Source organism: Bombina bombina, chromosome 2 (assembly GCF_027579735.1).
Source record: "Bombina bombina isolate aBomBom1 chromosome 2, aBomBom1.pri, whole genome shotgun sequence".
NCBI classification, from domain to species: Eukaryota; Metazoa; Chordata; class Amphibia; order Anura; family Bombinatoridae; genus Bombina; species Bombina bombina.
Window position 1 is genome coordinate 478610301 of NC_069500.1, and position 20367 is coordinate 478630667.

The window sequence follows — 20367 nt, forward strand, 5'->3', positions numbered from 1 at the left end:
ACATTCCACGTCAAGTCCACATTATCCGCAGGCCAACGGAATGGCTGAAAGGGCAGGTCAAACAACAAAATTCATTCTAAAGCAATCTGAGCCATACCTGGCCCTCTTGTCATACAGGGCGACGCCCATTCAAGCTACCGGGTTTATCCCGACACAGCTGATGCTAGGACACCAGATTCACACCACTTTACCCTCAGTGGGTGTCTTCAAGCCGCCTGGCCCTGTTCCTCAGGACGAAGTCCTTAGGAGGGATGAAGAGGCCAAAAAGGGTTATCGTTTCTTCTACGACAGGAGACATTCTGTCAGGCCCTTACAGGAACTGAATGCGGGGCAAACTGTCAGAATTAAACTGGATAATGAGAAGAAATGGAAGACGCCTGCTACGGTAGTTGGCCGCTCTCCAGAACCAAGGTCTTATACAGTCCTTACTGAGGGAGGGACGGTTACACGCCGTAACCGAAGACATCTTCAGCCTGTACCTGAGAGTCTGGAACTGGATGCCTCAGTACCACCGCTGGTGGGATCCCCTGTTCTAAGAGAGGTACCTTCCCCTCAGCAAGATCACAGCGGGGATATATCTTTGCCTCCAGCGGACTCTAATTCACCATCTTCTGTATCAGAGGACAGTTCATGCAAAGTTACATCAAGCGGAAGAGTGGTGAGACTTCCGGCCCGATATAGGGACTGACTTTAGCTAGAACAGTGACCGGAAGTATGGGCAGAATAATCCCATGGTCACTGTGGACTAGGGTAGTCTACCCCGATGTCCAAGTCAGGATGTAATTTATGTGTTTATATTTTCTGAACCTATCTGTTTATATATTGTTCGAAAAAAAATGTTGTTGTATACTCTGTTCATATACCTTGTTATTTGTTATATTCAAATGTATGCTTCGCCTTTGAAAAAGGGGAAGGTGTGATGAGAGCAGGATGTGATGTCACTAGTTGGGGGCGGGGCTTAGGTCCGGTAGTCTGTGTCACAGTTAGTTAGTGAAATCAACCTGACTAGATGTTTGTTTCTGTGCTCTGTAATAAAATAGAGTTTTACCATCATTGCTGTGTCCTGCATATGTCCTGCATCTCATGACAGCAACGAATGCACAGAATTACCTAACATGGATGTAAAGTTTTCTGAGGACTTTGAGGCCAACATAAGTGTATCAGCTTGCGATAATGCTGGGAATGACTCAACTTGACACCGATTGCACTGCTAGTGAGCCAGCAGGTACTTTCTCTCATTGTCGTCGAGCTATTAAACCAAAAATATTTGAAGACTTTGTCTCATATTGAGTGTTTCATATTTGAAGGGGGAGATGTAATGATGTGCATGCTTAATGTTATATTTGAAGTGCAATAGTTATGCTTAGTTTACTCTGTGTATTATAAACAGTTAACATTTTAGTCATGTGATCGGAGGGGGCGGGCAGCTAAGATGGATGCTGCTGAATAAAGTCTGTATTCTTGTTCTAGCTCCTTGCTGTTTGCCAATACATTGTAAAAATCATCACAACTGTGCTACATTTTTCACTAAGATTATGTCCCACCAGATATGTTAGAATAGCAGCTATGCTACTGTTAACCTCTATTTAAAATGTTAACATATAAATGCTGATACGTAAATACTGAGAGGGAGCAAGGAAGGAAAGCATACAAGCTCCAGGCAATGCTGTAGCAGCACTTGGGGCATAGGGAGCACATGGAGAGAATGGAATACACCTGCCTGCTCTCTGTATGCCCTTGCAACAGCTGTAAAATGAAGAGAGAAGAACTCTCACACTTGCTGTCCCTCAATATTTACACACAGGCTTGTATATGCTGACAATTTAAATAGTACCTAAGTGAGGGGCACTATTAAGACTGGGAAATATTTAGTTTACTGTCTGCAATGTCAGCATTTACCTACAACAAACCAGTGATGTGCAGTCACTAGAGGCAGGTGAGGCAGTGCTTCACCTCTCATATGGGCAAAAATATATATTTTTTTATTGGCTTTTAAAAAAAAAAATTGTAATTTTTTTCCCCCCAGCATTTTTTTTCCCTCACAGATATATGTTGTGCAATGGAGAGGCACAAGCAGGTCTGCCCACCATTACACAACATGCTGCGCCACCTACTGGATGCAAGTGGTTAAGATCATTGTATGGCACATTAACTGCTTATTTGAGGCAGTCCTATTTGGGCTGAACCAATCCAGCGAGAGGCATTAGTAAGTGGAATTTAGGGTTGGGGCTAGATGTTAAATCATATAAAACAAAACAAAAACGGAAAAAAACAACTTTCATATATTTTGTTGCTGTCCTGTGAACCTGCTAGCTTTGCTAAAGTGAAAAAGAGAGTTCTGTTCTTCCCCTCTAAGTGCAGTGGAATGTGCCACTGTCACTTCCTGAATCCTTACAGAGCAGGAAGAGAGGCAGAGAGAGCAGTGTTTCAGCCACATCTTATTAAAGTAAGATTTTACTGAAAGGGATTCTGTTAGTGAAAATGATAATTTAATGAATGTGGTTTAGTGTTTTTTTACTGTTTTACAGCAGGGTCATTTTTGTATTTGGTTTATTCAAACTTTACACCCACTAACTTAGCAGCTTGCCTCTGTACTTCACACTAAATTATATACTCATTTTCTGAACTCTCTGTAGCTCTGCTGTTTTATTACTTTAAAATGCAGTGGTCCCTCTCCCCCCCCCCTTGTGTGTGTGTGTCTCTCTCTCTATCTATCCATCTCTCTCCTTATGTGTTGTTCTCCCCCATGGTCTCTTTCTCTCTCTGTCTCTCTTCCTCCCCCTCTGACTCTCATCCCTTATGTGTCTCTCTAAACCTCTGTGTGTGATTGTGTCTCTCTCTCTCTCTCTAACCCTCTGTGTGTGATTGTGTCTCTCTCTCTAACCCTCTGTGTGTGATTGTGTCTCTCTTTCTCTCTCTAACCTTCTGTGTATGATTGTCTCTCTCTCTCTCTCTCTCTCTCTAACCCTCTGTGTGCGATTGTGTCTCTCTCTCTTTCTCTCTCTCTCTAACCCTCTGTGTGTGATTGTGTCTCTCTCTTTCTCTCTCATCCTCTGTGTGTGATTGTGTCTCTCTCTCTCTTTCTCTCTCTAACCCTCTGTGTGATTGTGTCTCTCTTTCTCTCTCACCCTCTGTGTGTGATTGTGTCTCTCTCTAACCCTCTGTGTATGATTGTGTCTCTCTCTCTAACCCTCTGTGTGTGATTGTGTCTCTCTCTCTAACCCTCTGTGTGTGATTGTGTCTCTCTCTTTCTCTCTCTCTCTAACCCTCTGTGTGTGATTGTGTATCTCTCTCTCTTTCTCTCTCTCTCTAACCCTCTGTGTGTGATTGTGTTTCTTTCTCTCTAACCCTCTGCGTGTGATTGTGTCTCTCTCTCTCTCTAACCCTCTGTGTATGATTGTCTCTCTCTCTTTCTCTCTAACCCTCTGTGTGAGATTGTGTCTCTCTCTCTTTCTCTCTCTCTCTCTAACCCTCTGTGTATGATTGTGTCTCTCTCTATTTCTCTCTCTCTAACCCTCTGTGTGTGATTGTGTCTCTCTCTCTCTAACCCTCTGTGTGTGATTGTGTCTCTCTTTCTCTAACCCTCTGTATGTGATTGTGTCTCTCTTTCTCTCTAACCCTCTGTGTGTGATTGTGTCTCTCAATCTCTTTATTTCTCTCTCTCTCTAACCCTCTGTGTGTGATTGTGTCTCTCTTTCTCTCTCTCTCTAACCCTCTGTGTGTGATTGTGATCTCTCTCTCTCTAACCCTCTGTGTGTGATTGTGTCTCTCTCTCTAACCCTCTGTGTGTGATTGTGTCTCTCTCTTCCTCTCTTTCTCTCTAACCCTCTGTGTCTCTCTCCCCCCGTCTCTCTCTCCCTTTCTGTGTTTGTCTACCTTTTATTTATTTATTTAATGAATTGGTAGTGCCATCTGATGGTGTGGCTTTATTTAAAAGGGGAGGGGTCAAGCGCCCCACCATCTTTTAATTTCACCAGCCGCCACTGGATCAAGACATTTTTATATTTACTGAATAATGAAAGAATCTATAAGCATAATTTGCAGCATTAAAGTAAAAAGTATGTTTTAAACATATTTTAATGGGCATGGATTTCTAGATCTCATAATCAGAGCAAGCATTGTGTTATCTGGCAAGAGTTTCTGTTACAATCCTTTTAGACTAAAATCAGATGTTTACTAAGTTGACCAGTTTTCCAAGACACCATTTAAAGGGACATGAAACCTATATGCAAATTTAAATAACTTTCCAATTTACATCTAATATCTAATTTTCTTCATTCTTTTGATATCCTTTGCTGAAAATCATATCTAAATATGCTCAGTAGCTGCTGATTGGTGGCTGCACATAGATACCTCATGTGATTGGCTCACCCATGTGCATTGCTATTTCTTCAACAAAGGATATCTAAAGTATGAAGGCGTATCCTAGCCACTGCCTCACCAGCCTCTGACGTCACTGCACGTCACTGCAACAAACCAAAATAACGAGGATACTTGGGGCAACTTACCTATCGGCTCCTGTTTAAAGGGTTTACCTCCTCATTAAGAAATATTATAATAATACCAGTTAACACGTGCATTTTTCTGCACATTTTGCTCGCTATAGTATAGTGACCCTGCAGTTATGACTGACCACTGTGTGCTACCACAAATAATGTGACAGATAATTAAATTTATACTTACTAATACATTTCTTCACATTGAGCTACAGGTTTTGCAAGAGGCTGCACATGTCAACTGTGTTGTTTAGTTCTTTAGACCCCACTGAATATTCCATTCCTCGCTTCAGACACTAAGTAATACATTGACTGGAGCATGAAGCATGATTAGAGGCAATACAGAAAAAAGCCAAATACTTGTGAGTTCCACCTCTCCATGGAGATCAGGAGCAAATAACATTTATGACCGTCATATACCGACATGCAGAGATTTATAGATAAGTAAAGATGGGTATTTTTATTTTACATCTATATAATCATAGCTTTTGTTGATTTGGGAAGTTAAACTGAAACTAAATAAAGTTCTATTAAGGTTTTGTTAAAAAAAAAAAAAAACATAATTGTCAGCGCTTTAAGCCAATTGTTAACTTGTGTTATTGCATGGACGTTAAAAAATTATATAAATTTCATATATAAAAATACATTTAAATTGATATCTGACCACACATCACATCCATGATTCATAACATAATTTTCACAGACAATTAAAACATTTTGTTCCTTTGTTTTTGCATTGTTTTGTACTTCATTTATTTTTTTAAAAAATGATGGAACTTATACAGAGAGAACCAACCCATTCTTTAATTGGTGTCCAATCCAGCAACATTTTTGTGTTGACCTGTAAAATGGAAATCAAACGATAAAAAAAGGTGTTGCACCTCTAAGCGCTTTTTCTTTCAAATCCAGCAAGTTTTCTCAGCAGAGCTTAAGTGTTGGGTCTAACAATGTGTCTGAAAATTGGGGTAGTGTTTAGCTTTCTTAATATATCTTAGCTAGCTGCAGAATATACCCCTAACGTCCCAGGGGTCCTGCATGGTGTTTGTAAGGAGGTAGTAGGAGCGATAGATGGGGGATTACTGTCTCAATAATTAGACGCCCTAGGTGAGATATAACGCCTTGCAGAGGTGATGACACCTGGAGGGGAGGATTTGAGGTGATTTGGTGAAGGTGGGGGGAAGAAATCCAGACACTTCCAGACAAGTGTGAAAAATTGTATGAGAAGTGAAAACTTATGTGGCAAAATCTAATAGTGAATTTCTTCGCTTCTTTCAATCATCATTATTTTCCTGTATGTGGTGGTCCAAGCAAGTTAACTCATTTGCTGCCAAGGATAATATTTACCAGGCCCTTCTAGATCACTGCCCTTATAATCTATTGCCAACGATTGAAAAATTTGCAAGAGACAAAGCTATAAATTGTAATTGTATTAATTCAGCAATTCATAAAAAGTAAAAAAAATAGTTCAGACCATATGTTTATGTCTGGAAAGGCCATTTCTAGACAAAAAGCAATGGCAACCTATGCATTTTTGAATGTACAGAGCATATGACACTTTTATGCAAAACATGCTGGATGTGAAAGATAAATCAATTGCTCTATTTTTGTAATGGCGCCTAGTATCTCTCCCCTGATATCACATTTAATTTTATAGATGTTAATCACAGGCTACACTTGTTGTATGAAGAATAATGTACAGGATATATAAGACATGTATGCTTTGATAAACAATACTTCACATAAGCAAAAGGTCAAATGAAAAAGCTGTATTTTATACACTTTCAATTGGATTAGTGGACAAGATCCCAACAGAGGTGAAATATAATAATACAGTATTTTTCTTTAAGTGGCATTACATTCAATTTTTCCTTCCATGTATGTAAAAGTGGGTATGCTAAAATTTAAGCTTTTAAAACATTTCTTGACCTATATAAACTGATTCTTATTTTTATACTTGTAGAGGCACATTTCTTTCCACCAAAGTCTGTGAGTAGTTTAAACTTAAAGGGACATTCCGGTCAAAATTTAAATGAGCATAGTTTAATTCCATCTTTGAATAGAAACACATTTGCAATATACATGTTTTGGCAATAATGCTTTTTGTAAAAGGTATCACTGTTTTAGTGTTAACATTTTTCTCTGCATGTGCATGTGAAGCATAGCTGGATATTCTAAGTGCACCAGCATTTTAAATATTGCAGCTCCTCAGAGCATAAGTGGGACTTCTATCATGTGAGCAATGAACAAAGTGAGTCATTACCAGATGGTACAAGCATCTTAGGCTCTCTGAGCAAGTTCCATGTTTAAAATGCTGGTGCACAGTACATATTTAAATACACTTTTGAAACAGCTATAGCTTTTATTAGAAGCATTTTTGCTAATAAATGTATATTACATAAATGCTTCTTTTCAAAACTGAAATGCATACATGTGGATTCCAATTTTGGCTGGAATGTCCTTTTAAGGATCAGGTGTGCACAAACATATGTTTCCTGCTAGTTTTAGTGTCAGTTTGAGTTTAAACATCTTTAATCTCTTTTCATGCAAAAATATGCTCTGTCATATGCATTATAAAATATTTTTTACTTTAATTTCTTTTTAATGATATCTGTAGTGTACATAAAATGCTAAAAACTGCCATAGAATTATTAGCCACCAACAAAAGCCAATTTGGCCAACAAGATCTTATATGTTTAGAAGAATAAAGCAATTTAGTATTTTCATTCCTGTGTTTGATGCTTAATAATCAAGATACACATGCACAAAAAAAACAATATTTTTAAGTCAAATACTAAAAACTATAAATGTGTGGGATGGAAGAGGTTATACTCTTACTTTTGTTTCTTAAATTACATTTATTGCAAATTGGATGAAGACTTAATTAAATGAAACTTAATCATTCAAAATCTCAGTTATAAATTAGAATGATGTTGAGCTGGGTTAAGTCATTAAAGAAAGGTGTAGTTACCTTAATTACATAATTACTAGACTGGTTTTATTACATTTGTAAGGAAAGAATTGTTTATGCCAATTAAAGTAAATTAAAATTATATTGAAAGAGAGAAATAAATTATTACAATTTTCTCAGAATTTAAGGGAATTGACTTGACTTCTTTAGAGTGCATATTAGTTCTTATATAATCCCTTGAATAGATTTCATCTACAAGTTAATCGTGTGTGTTTTTGTGTAGATAGATAGAGAGATAGATAGATAGATAGATAGATAGATAGATAGATAGATAGATAGATAGATAATAGCTATAAACAACTAAGACATTAAACCCTTTCTCACACATTCAATAAACATTTAATTAAATTTAATATTGAGTGGACCAGTAACTTATATCTCTCCTGAATAGAATTTATTTCCTTGTGACTTGTAGTCTGTGTGTATATATATATATATATATATATATATATATATATATATATGCACACACACTCAATTAAAGCATACATGGACATAATTTCCTTAAAACCTTTTACTATCTAAGATACAGTTGGTTCTCAGTTCCGAAATGTTTCATTTTTTTTTTTTTTAACTATCTCCCAATATTTCTACTACCCACATACAAAGCTAATTGTTACATTCTTATTCATTAACGTTATCCTACACTGCCTAATTAACAGAGGAAGGGGTGGAATGGGGGAAGATTTGTTAGAGACTGTAATCAAGCTTTAATAATTATACTTTCAAAGGGTGACCGGTTTGCATTTGAGAAAAATTAATTCTGACTGGGTGGAGGAACGGAGGGGGTCAATTTCATTTGGTGGTTGTGGGCATATGATTATTTTAAGGGGGGGAGAGAGAGGTGCAGGAATGTTACTTAATTAACACAGTGGGAAACTTAGCTAACAAGATCCAGTACCCTCCCACACTTAACATGGAATGCTATTAAAAATCAGTAGTACTTATTAGTGTGTCGTTCATGCAAACCCATCACATTCCTGTTTTGGCACAGTAAGTGTTGACTGGCTCCCCAACAAAAGAATGAACTAAAATATGTTTTAAATGGTTATGCTGCAAATGTTTATTTATTTACAACAGTTCTGTTTTATGAAATAGTTTATATTTTGACAGTCTGATTTTTTTTTTTTTTTTTTAAATACTTAAAATAATAAAGATGTTAATACAGGTCAGTTATAGAAAATGAGTAAATGGAATTGAGGCTGTAACTATACCAATCAGAATAAGATACACTACTTTCAGAGTAAAAAAATAATTAAATTACCTTGGGAAGCCTTGTAATTAATAGCTATTATTACCTCTGTAATTAGAGCTCTTTATTTAAAAGTTCTTCCTATCTAGAGCATGGCTGGGAATTTAATAGTTACCCCTTATAACCTTTTTCCCTGATAAGAGGGAGGGGCTGGGCATGCAGCTGGATGATCTGCAATTAATAGCGCTCAGCTGAGCTAAAGCTCACCACCAACACCATCACCGAGCCGTATGTCTTAGGGACAGGTGTCAGGGTTAATGTATATTTAGACCATTTAGCCATTTAAAATTGCTTTTATTAACAGTAACACTGCCATATCTTTGGAAGGTGATTAGCTCTCTTAGTATCACTGAACATTTTATCTCTCCCGTTGTCTCACAATTCTCTGCAATGAAATGCATGCAAACACCCTTTATAAAACCTTTATTTTACTTATTAGTATTATTATTATTTGTAATCTCAGACAGTGCTGCCTCTTATGTTGGTGAAAAATAATTATAGAGTAATATGTTATATTAAAATTTAATGTGAAATTGTAGCAGAATAGTGGAAATTCCAAGCCATATATATGTATGTGTGTGTATATATGTATATATATATATATGTATATATATATATATATATATATATATATATATATATATATAATCTTTAAATTTCCACTAGTTATTAGCAAGTAAGAAATTGTAGCAGACAAGTAGAAAAATAGTTTTTTTGGCTATCTTTAACATTGAGTGAACTAGTAACTTTTTCTCGCTGGGCTAGTGACTTTTAACCCCTGATTAGTAAACTATAGTGCTATTTTTACACCCCTGTGTTAATGTATGTGTTTATAAATGTATATATGTGTATCTGCACACAAGGCCTCTATCAATATGTATGTGAATATTATATCATATTTTAACTTGTATTATGACAGAGATTATACATTTCTATTTGTGGAGGGAAGCTTAGTTTAGTTTTGCTTTACAAATAAACAATATTTCCTGCATTATAGTGTTCTTCATAGTCATACTGTTATAAATAAAGAAAGACATAAATGAATTTAGTCTGTTATCAGGTTCTTGGGCACAGACGTATACCATGGCTGGTGTAGCAGGGAGTGCTGCTTACTACTCTCAGCCTGTGACTGTGTGCATTGCTACCAATTCACACCCATCAGATCTCTAGCATAGAGCAGAGAGGTTAATTGGCCGGTGCAGCCTCTGTCCCTTTCTATGTCCCACGCTCTGTGTTGTGGCAACATAATATACCCTGTGCTGAAAGGCAGAGGGGGAGCAGGATAGGGGGATGCATTTGGCATTTGCTTGCTTTATCTAAAACCCTCTTACACAGAAAGCAATAGGCATCAACACATATGGCTTTGATGTTGATGTAAAAAAGAAAAGAAGGTTGGGGAACCTCTGAGGCAAATGATCAAACCACTTTATTGGCTCTATGTTCTTTTTTGCCCCTTCGTTGTTCACTCCCCTATACACGCATCATATAGACAAAAAATTCCCAACAGCTTATTAAATAACTTTGTGAGATATTCCTGTGATGTTTAAAATGTTAACTGCATGGCAGAATAATGAGGAAATCTACTGACAGCATAATCTTTCTGCAATATTATAGTTTCATGGAAATCTTTCAGTACAAGGTTTCAGTTTCTAACAGTAGCCTATGTAATTAAAGAATTGCACCAAAATGCTGTACCCTCCAGTTTTGAATCCCTGTTGGCTTCTTGAAGCAGGGTTTAAAAATACCCTTTTTTTTATCTTTTTAACATGTATTATTTTTTTCTTTTATTACATAATGCCACAGAATATAGTGTTGTTTTGTTAATAATGATAATAACCACTGGCTATTATATGTCTTGTCAGGTTAAGTCGGTGGGGGTTGAAAAAAGAATTATAAACCTGACAGGGTAAATCTTATTCAGAGGTGCTTGTACACATTATGTGTCTTTTTTGTGTCCTTTCCATTCTGCTTGTAATTTTTGTTCAAGTCTAAAAAAGAAAAAGACTGTTAAATCCCCTTTATGGGACCCCCACGTCCAAATCCTTTCATCCCCCCCCCCCCCCCCACTTACACCCTCAGTGCCTTATCCTTGTGCACAAAAGCACAGACATAGGAAGGACAGGGCTACTTTTGAATGTGTGAGGAATGGGGGGAAACCGTAAACAGGAGATTAGAAGAGGGGTAAGAGGGAGATGAAGAGAACAGGTTGAGAGCAGGAGAAGGAAAATACAGGAAAGAAATCAGGCTTAAATACGAGGAAAGATATAATACATGTGCAGGTAACAGGAGAGGGGGAGTTATGAGGAAACATGAAAGAGAAAATAGACTAAGTTGTGAGAGGCACTTATAGTAAATGAAACTCTGGAAGGTTTTAACACATCAGAAACTGTGACAGGCAAGAAGAGCTCTGAAGGCTTGAAAAGTGAAGGTTAAAATGATACAAGGAGTGAACCAAGCTAGATGGAGACAGAACATTTGAAATAAAGGGATCTCTTATAATAATATTTGTAATCGAATGGTTAGCAACTTGCGTGACACTCAGTGTTTCATTCATTAGTGTAGGGGACGATTTACACACGCCCTTAAAACGACATTAAACACCAATTACTTTTATGTATAACTAGGCGATAAGCCTGCCCAGAGAGCAGTCGATGTTTAAAAAATACAATCCCCCAAGCTAAAGTTACAAAAAATCAAAAAGTAAAAATTACAGAAAAAAGTAAACAAAGCTAATCAAAATAAAAAAAAATAAACCTAAACTATTACCTCTATAAAAATAAAAAATCTCCCCCAAAATAAAAACACCCCCTAATCTAATACTAAACCTTGAAATTGCTTTTTGTAGGGCATTGCCCCAAGTTAAACAGCTCTTTTACTTACAAAAATGACCAATTACCCCCTAACTGTAAAACCCCCACCCAACCAACCCCCCCAAAATAAAAAACCTAACACTAAAAAAAAACTAAACTACCCATTGCCACTAAAGGGGCATTTGTATGGGCATTGCACTTAAAAGGGCAATCCGCTCTTTTACAACCCATTAAATCTTTAATCTTAAAAAAAACAAAAAAAAAAACTAAGCCCCAAATAGGTACTCACCATTCCTGCAGTCTGGCAGAGAAGGTCTTCTTCCAGGGGGCTCTTTCATCTTCTATCTTCATCCTGTGCGAAGGATGCGCGGTCTTCCCCGATGCGCAGATCCAGAACGGCAGTCCTCAGCGGCGATCCTCGGCGACGTGAAAGCTCCTCTTCATCCGATGTCCGTTGCACACTGAAAATTGAATGCAAGGTATCGCATTCAATTTGGGATACTTTGCATTCCTATTGGCTGAAATTTTGAAATCAGCCAATAGGATTAGAGCTACTGAAATCCTATTGGCTGTTCAAATCAGTCAATAAGATTTCAGTAGCACTCATCCTATTGGCTGATTTCAATATTTCAGCCAATAGGAATGCAAGGTACCCCAATAAATATGGAGTACCTTGCATTCAATCTTCAGTGTGCGATGGACGATCGCATGAAGAGGAGCCTCCACGCTGATGAGGACTGCCACCGCTGAAGACCACCGCTCAGGATCGGTGCATCTGGGAAGCCAGCTTCCCACCTCTGTTCCGGATAAAGATAGAAGATGATGGAGCCACCTGAAAGATTCTCCACCGGACTTCATGATTTAATGGGTAGCAAAAGAGCTGATTGCCCTTTTAAGGACAGTAAAAGAGCTGAATGCCCATTTAAGGTTGATGCCCATACAAATGCCCCTTTAAGGGCAATGGGTAGTTAATTTTTTTTTTTTAGTGTTAGTTTTTTTTATTTTGGGGGGTTTGGTGGGTGGGGTTTTTTACTGTTAGGGGGGACTTAATATTTCTTTAAATGTAAAAGAGCTGTTTAACTTAGGGCAATGCCCTACAAAAGACCCTTTTAAGGGCTATTGGTAGTTTAGTTTAGATTAGGGGGTGTTTTTATTTTTGGGGCTTTTTTATTTTCATAGGGACTAGGTTTAATTTTTTTATTTTTGATCATTTGGTTTATTTTTTCTGTAATTTTAGAGTTTTTAATTTTTTGTAATTTTAGATGATTTTTTTTGTAATTTAATGTTAGATTTTATTCAAGTGTAACTTAATATTGGGGTTAATTTAGGGGGTGTTAGGTTAGGGGGCTTAGTAATTAAATTATTTATTTACTTTGTGGGGGGTTGGTGGTTTAGGAGTTAATAGGTTAATTGCGATGTGGGTTTTTGGCGGTTTAGGGATTAATAGGTTAATTAGGTTTATTGCAATGTGGGGGTTTGGCAGTTTAGGGGTTAATAGGTTAATTAGGTTTATTGCGATGTGGGGGTTTGGCGGTTCATGGGTTAATAGGATAATTAGGTTTATTGCGATGTGGGGGGTTGGCGGTTTAGGGAGAAATATTTGAATTACTTTATTTGCGGATTAGGGGTTAATTACTTTATTATTTTGCGATGTGGGGTTTACAGTTTAGCTGTTTGTTAATACTTTGTGTGAGAGGTTAGGTTTTTTTTGTTATACTTTGTGTGGGTGGTTAGTTTTTTTGGTTATTTCGTGACGGCGGTTGCATGTTTTTTTTTAAAGGCTTTGGGTTTGCCTACTCTGCATCCAGGTGGATTCCAAAAACGGCAGGGTGGTGAAAGAATCCATCTTGGATGCAACATTCTTTTGGCTGCCTTGCGCAGCCAACATTCCTTTGAGGATGCATGTGCAATTGGCGACGGACCCGTTACAAACGCAATTATAATATAGATTGTGCTTTGCCCAGACTCACTAAAGAGGTCAAAGCATCTGTAACCTGCAAATGTTGCAAATTAAATAGCTGGATTAGGCCATTTAAAGCATTTTGCTTTTTTGGATTGTCTAGGGAGTATGGGGCAAAGCACAATTGTTTACTAAAAAACAAGAGGTGTTTCATAACAAAGGAGATTTTGCCAGATTTAAATGCTCATAAAATATTTATTTTGTATGCAAATATTTTGCAGTATATGTAATATATTTACTGTGTATACATACATGATTTTAATGATTAGTTTTTATTTTTAATTTCACAGCTTTGCTTTCACTGAATTCAAATCTTTAACTCTTACTGTAATTTATTTTCTAACATCTTAGACAATGACATTATGTTGACATTACTAATGAAACTGCAAAATCAACACTAATGATGTTTAGCCTCTTTGCTTTATGAAAGATTGGGAATTTGCTTTGCTGTTTTCAAATTGATGAGATTTCTGATGCACATTATGTTTATTACCCATCTCTGATACTGCCACATTACATTAATGTTGAGTACTACTACTGCAGTGAAATACTGTGATATTGGTACTGTAACTTGTTGTCAAGTACAAAAGTAGCATTGAGTCTGAAATACTAATACTGATACACTACACCTCAATGTTATATACTAATAAATTGTACTGAGACTGACCATGCAGAAACACTCCCCTTTGCCTGTGTTACACGTTATCATGTAGTGCAGCTACTGCAACAAAATGTTGCTACACTATTATCTTAATCAGTACTAAAACATTGCCCTGGCAACACTGTATGAAAGAAAATTAAACGTATGTAAATATAACAGCCAATGTCATGTATGAGGTCAAACAGATGCTGCATCAAGCATTATTCCCAAAGCAGTACACTTCACACACAGCATTTAACAATAGCAATGTTCCTCCAAATACTGCCACAGCAAAGAGTATCATGGGGGTAGACCCCATTCTATTGTTTGATAATTATCGGCACGTTGATAACAGCAGATGAGCAATTTTGAAGGTTGACGTTATCACAATCAGCCTTTTTCAGTTTTAAACGGAAGCACTTTTTTCATTATTGTTTCAGAGAAAAACAACCCCATACTTAACATATACCAGTCCTGTTTGGCAAATCACAATCTAAATTCTTGATACAAAACAACACATATACGGGGTCATTTTTCACTTATCAAATTCCACAGCTAAAAGAACTTTTTAAACCCCAAACAACGTATTACCAAAAAAAGTGCTTGAATGGAACTTTGGTTTGTCCCATGGTCAAAATGCACTAAAATTACACACCACCATATTGGATTGGACTAAACAGATTCTACTTCCTCAATCTATAAGAGTAAAAAAAACCAGGCACGTTTATACTCATAAAATTAGTAAATTCAATAACCCAGCAAACACATAACCCACTAAGTTGATAATGTCTGGGTTCCAATCCCTTAGAGAAATATATAATCAGATAGGAGGTAATCAAAGCGCCAAAGAACAAATGGCCGGGTCCAAGATTTATAAAAAATATGTCAGTTTATTCAAACAATATCATATAAAAATTAACATTCCGTTAAACCAGTAAAATAATAATCAAGGATCCAAGATTTTTCTAAAAAATATTTTTACACTTTATTTGAAGACACGACTACTTTTTGGTATCTTCTGGCACTCTTTTACTCACATATAGTTTATCGGAAGACACAAACTACCAAGACACACAAATTCATATTGCACATATCCATTAACCATATGATGCGAAATACATTCAGTTAACAGCAGACAGATCACTACACAAGAATTGTCTCTCAAGCACAAATATCTTTACTAAACAACTCACACAGCCAGATATTCCACACGATTGAACTTTCACTGTCATATGGAAAGAATGTTTAAGTAAAGAATTGTTTTTATCTGAGAATTGGTTTTAACTTATTGTAAAATCTTGGATCCTTGATTATTATTTTACTGGTTTAACGGAATGTTAATTTTTATATGATATTGTTTGAATAAACTGACATATTTTTTATAAATCTTGGACCCGGCCATTTGTTCTTTGGCGCTTTAATTACCTCCTATCTGATTATCCATTTTTGTTTGACCGCTAGGGGTCAATTTATTAAAGCAAAGGGTCCCATAGCATTAGGCGCTTAGTGTTAACCTATACATTACTACCTTAGAGAAATATACACAAACATCTGTATGGTTTTGGCACACAACAGGTTAACTCCATACACGTTACTTACTAGCATAACTACACACCTTTAAAAGGGATCAGCATAGAGGCCCTTTAACCTGTTATGTAGTCACTAACCCCCTTAACATCACCATTTCATTTGTTCTTCAAGGAAAATTAAACACCTCTTGCTTTGTATAAATTTGTACTTTACCAATGCTTGCCAGAAAGCAAATTTTGCAACCTACAAATGCTGCAAAACCAATAGCTGGTTTAGGCAATTTGCAGCCTTTTGCAAATCAAAGTTACAGAATTTGATTTTCGGTCTCTTCAGGGAATGTGGGACAAAGCACAATGTTTTATCAATATCAAACAATATTTAATGCTCTTTTAATTATTCAAATTTGTTTTCATTGACATTAAAGTTTTTCATTATTGTTTTAAAACAAGTCAATGATCATGTGTCATATATATGGTAATATCTGCAAAACATATCTACATAGCCTAATAGATTATTAACTTTATGACGCAGAGAGTCCTTCAGGATATACCAACTAGATTCAATGCACCCATTTGGGATTAACCCCTTAATGACCACAGCACTTTTCCATTTTCTGTCCGTTTGGGACCAAGGCTATTTTTACATTTTTGCAGTGTTTGTGTTTAGCTGTAATTTTCTTCTTACTCATTTACTGTACCCACACATATTATATACCGTTTTTCTCGCCATTAAATGGACTTTCTAAAGATACCATTATTTTCATCATATCTTATAATTTACTATAAAAAAAATGATAAAATATGAGGAAAAATGGAAAAAAACACACTTTTTCTAACTTTGACCCCCAAAATCTGTTACATATCTAAAACCACCAAAAAACACCCATGCTAAATAGTTTCTAAATTTTGTCCTGAGTTTAGAAATACCCAATGTTTACATGTTCTTTGCTTTTTTTGCAAGTTATAGGGCCATAAACACAAGTAGCACTTTGCTATTTCCAAACCATTTTTTTCCAAAATCAGCGCTAGTTACATTAGAACACTGATATCTGTCAGGAATCTCTGAATATCCCTTGACATGTATATATTTTTTTTTAGTAGACATCCCAAAGTATTGATCTAGGCCAATTTTGGAATATTTCATACCATCATTTCACCGCCAAATGCGATCAAATCCAAAAAATCGTTCACTTTTTCACAAATTTTTTCACAAACTTTCGGTTTCTCACTGAAATTATTTACAAACAACTTGTGCAATTATAGCATAAATGGTTGTAAATTCTTCTCTGGCATCCCCTTTGTTCAGAAATAGCAGACATATATGGCTTTGGCATTGCTTTTTGGTAATTAGAAGACTACTAAATGCCACTGCGCACCAAAAGTGTATTATGCCCAGCAGTTAAGGGGTTAATTAGGGAGCTTTTAGGGAGCTTGTAGGGTTAATTTTAGCTTTAGTGTAGTGTAGTAGACAACCCCAAGTATTGATCTAGGCACATTTTGGTATATTTCATGCCACCATTTCACCGCCAAATGCGATCAAATTAAAAAAAACTTAAATTTTTTCACAATTTTAGGTTTCTCACTGAAATCATTTACAAACAGCTTGTGCAATTATGGCACAAATGGTTGTAAATGCTTGTCTGGGATCCCCTTTGTTCAGAAATAGCAGACATATATGACTTTGGCGTTGCTTTCTGGTAATTAGAAGGCCGCTAAATCCTGCTGCGCCTCACACATGTATTATGGCTAGCAGTGAAGGGGTTAATTAGGGAGTTTGTAGGGAGCTTGCAGGGTTAATTTTAGCTTTAGTGTAGAGATCAGCCTCCCATCTGACACATCCCACCCCCTGATCCATCCCAAACAGCTCCCTTCCCTTCCCTTCCCTCCCCCACAATTGTCCCCGCCATCTTAAGTACTGGCAGAAAGTCTGCCAGTACTAAAATAAAAGGGGTTTTAAAAAAATAATAATTTTTTTTTAGCATATGTACATATGCTACTGTGTAGGATCCCCCCCTTAGCCCCCAACCTCCCTGATCCCCCCCAAAACCGCTCTCTAACCCTCCCCTCTGCCTTATTGGGGGCCATCTTGGGTACTGGTAGCTGTCTGCCAGTACCCAGTTTGCAATAAAAAGTGCAATAAAAAGTGCTTTTTTGTTTTGTTTTTCTTTTCTGTAGTGTAGCTTCCCCCACCCCCACACAGACAAACCCCCACCACCTTGCTGATCGTTTGTTTTTTTTTGTTTTTTTTTACTTTCAACATTTTTAATTTTCAAAATTTTCTGTAGTGTAGCGGTTCCCACCCGCTCCCTCCCCGTGCACGCGCCCGCCCCCACCCTCCCGTGCACGCCGCGCGCGCCCCCAGCCACCCCCGCCCACGATCCCGCCCCCCATTCACATAACCAGGGCCATCGATGGCCGCCACCCGCCTCCCGGTCCGGCTCCCACCCACCAACGCAGTAAGCCACCGATCTCCGGTGCAGAGAGGGCCACAGAGTGGCTCTCTCTGCACCGGATGGCTTACAAAGGTTATTGCAGGATGCCTCCATATCGAGGCATCACTGCAATAACCGGAAAGCAGCTGGAAGCGAGCAGGATCGCTTCCAGCTGCTTTCCACACTGATGACGTGCAGGGTACGTTCTCAGGCATTAACTGCCTTTTTTCTGAGGACGTACCCTGCACGTCCTCAGTCGTTAAGGGGTTAAACATAGAATTGGATTTACAAGCGTTTATGTAAGGAACATCTTAGAACGCATTTTTTCAGTTTTTTTTAGCTATTTTCTTTTAATATACTATGCATGGCACATACTGTCTACACATGTGTCTTGCGACCTAAGAGTGTTACTGAATCTTAGGAGCGATTGTATACATATACACAAGCTGAAACATATCAGCGTATTTTTAGCAGACATTTTAATCATATTTTTTTTTATCAATTTCTAATAAGCTTAAGTGCATTTTATTTTCATATGGTTTGTTATATATAGCTGTTTTATATACATTCACCTTACACTTTGTTTCTTATTATGTTTAATCTAGTATACTTTTAAATTTTGTACTTTTTATAAATGTAACACCCTACAGGGGTGTCCTTACACCCCATTGGAAATTGTATCAATGTATACTTCCCATTGGCTCTTTAAAAAAGCCGGTTAGAGCCGCTAATGATCTCACTCTTGAAAAAGTCTGAACGTCCTCAGATGAAACGCATAGAGGTTCCTGTTCTATACAGCACACAACGTGGTTGCCTGGAGGCATTCTCTGTATCCAGCTCTGGACTTGGTTTCTATACGGCTGAGATGGAGCAGACACACGGGAGAGACTTTCATCCCTTACCTGGTTCGAAACAAATGCTGTTTGTGAACCCAATTGATTTTTAACTGCTTGTATTATTTTACATTCTGTAAGTAGCCATTTGTACTTGCGCACTTACGTCACATTAAATATCACTGCACTTGAGTCGGGCTGCACCTGTTTGTGTTCTTTCTTCTAATATCTAATCCTATTTAGGACATTGTGGGCCAGATTATGAATGGCACGCTAGCAGTTACGCGCAAGCGATATCGGGTTTATTACGGCTGTTTGTGCATGTCCGATGTAGCACTCGTTTTACAAGTTGAAAATAAACCTAATTATGAAAAAACATAATTATGCAATATTCATATTTCATAAATTGTTATACTGTGTATTTACTGTAAATATTTCCCATTCCAATGTTCTGCACACAGAATATGTCCTAAGTATTTTTAAATAGATATTCCTATACAGGGAGTGCAGAATTATTAGGCAAATGAGTATTTTGACCACATCATCCTCTTTATGCATGTTGTCTTACTCCAAGCTGTATAGGCTCGAAAGCCTACTACCAATTAAGCATATTAGGTGATGTGCATCTCTGTAATGAGAAGGGGTGTGGTCTAATGACATCAACACCCTATATCAGGTGTGCATAATTATTAGGCAACTTCCTTTCCTTTGGCTAAATGGGTCAAAAGAAGGACTTGACAGGCTCAGAAAAGTAAAAAATAGTGAGATATCTTGCAGAGGGATGCAGCACTCTTAAAATTGCAAAGCTTCTGAAGCATGATCATCGAACAATCAAGCGTTTAATTCAAAATAGTCACCAGGGTCGCAAGAAGCGTGTGGAAAAACCAAGGCGCAAAATAACTGCCCATGAACTGAGAAAAGTCAAGCGTGCAGCTGCCAAGATGCCACTTGCCACCAGTTTGGCCATATTTCAGAGCTGCAACATCACTGGAGTGCCCAAAAGCACAAGGTGTGCAATACTCAGAGACATGGCCAAGGTAAGAAAGGCTGAAAGACGACCACCACTGAACAAGACACACAAGCTGAAACGTCAAGACTGGGCCAAGAAATATCTCAAGACTGATTTTTCTAAGGTTTTATGGACTGATGAAATGAGAGTGAGTCTTGATGGGCCAGATGGATGGGCCCGTGGCTGGATTGGTAAAGGGCAGAGAGCTCCAGTCCGACTCAGACGCCAGCAAGGTGGAGGTGGAGTACTGGTTTGGGCTGGTATCATCAAATATGAGCTTGTGGGGCCTTTTCGGGTTGAGGATGGAGTCAAGCTCAACTCCCAGTCCTACTGCCAGTTTCTGGAAGACACCTTCTTCAAGCAGTGGTACAGGAAGAAGTCTGCATCCTTCAAGAAAAACATGATTTTCATGCAGGACAATGCTCCATCACACGCGTC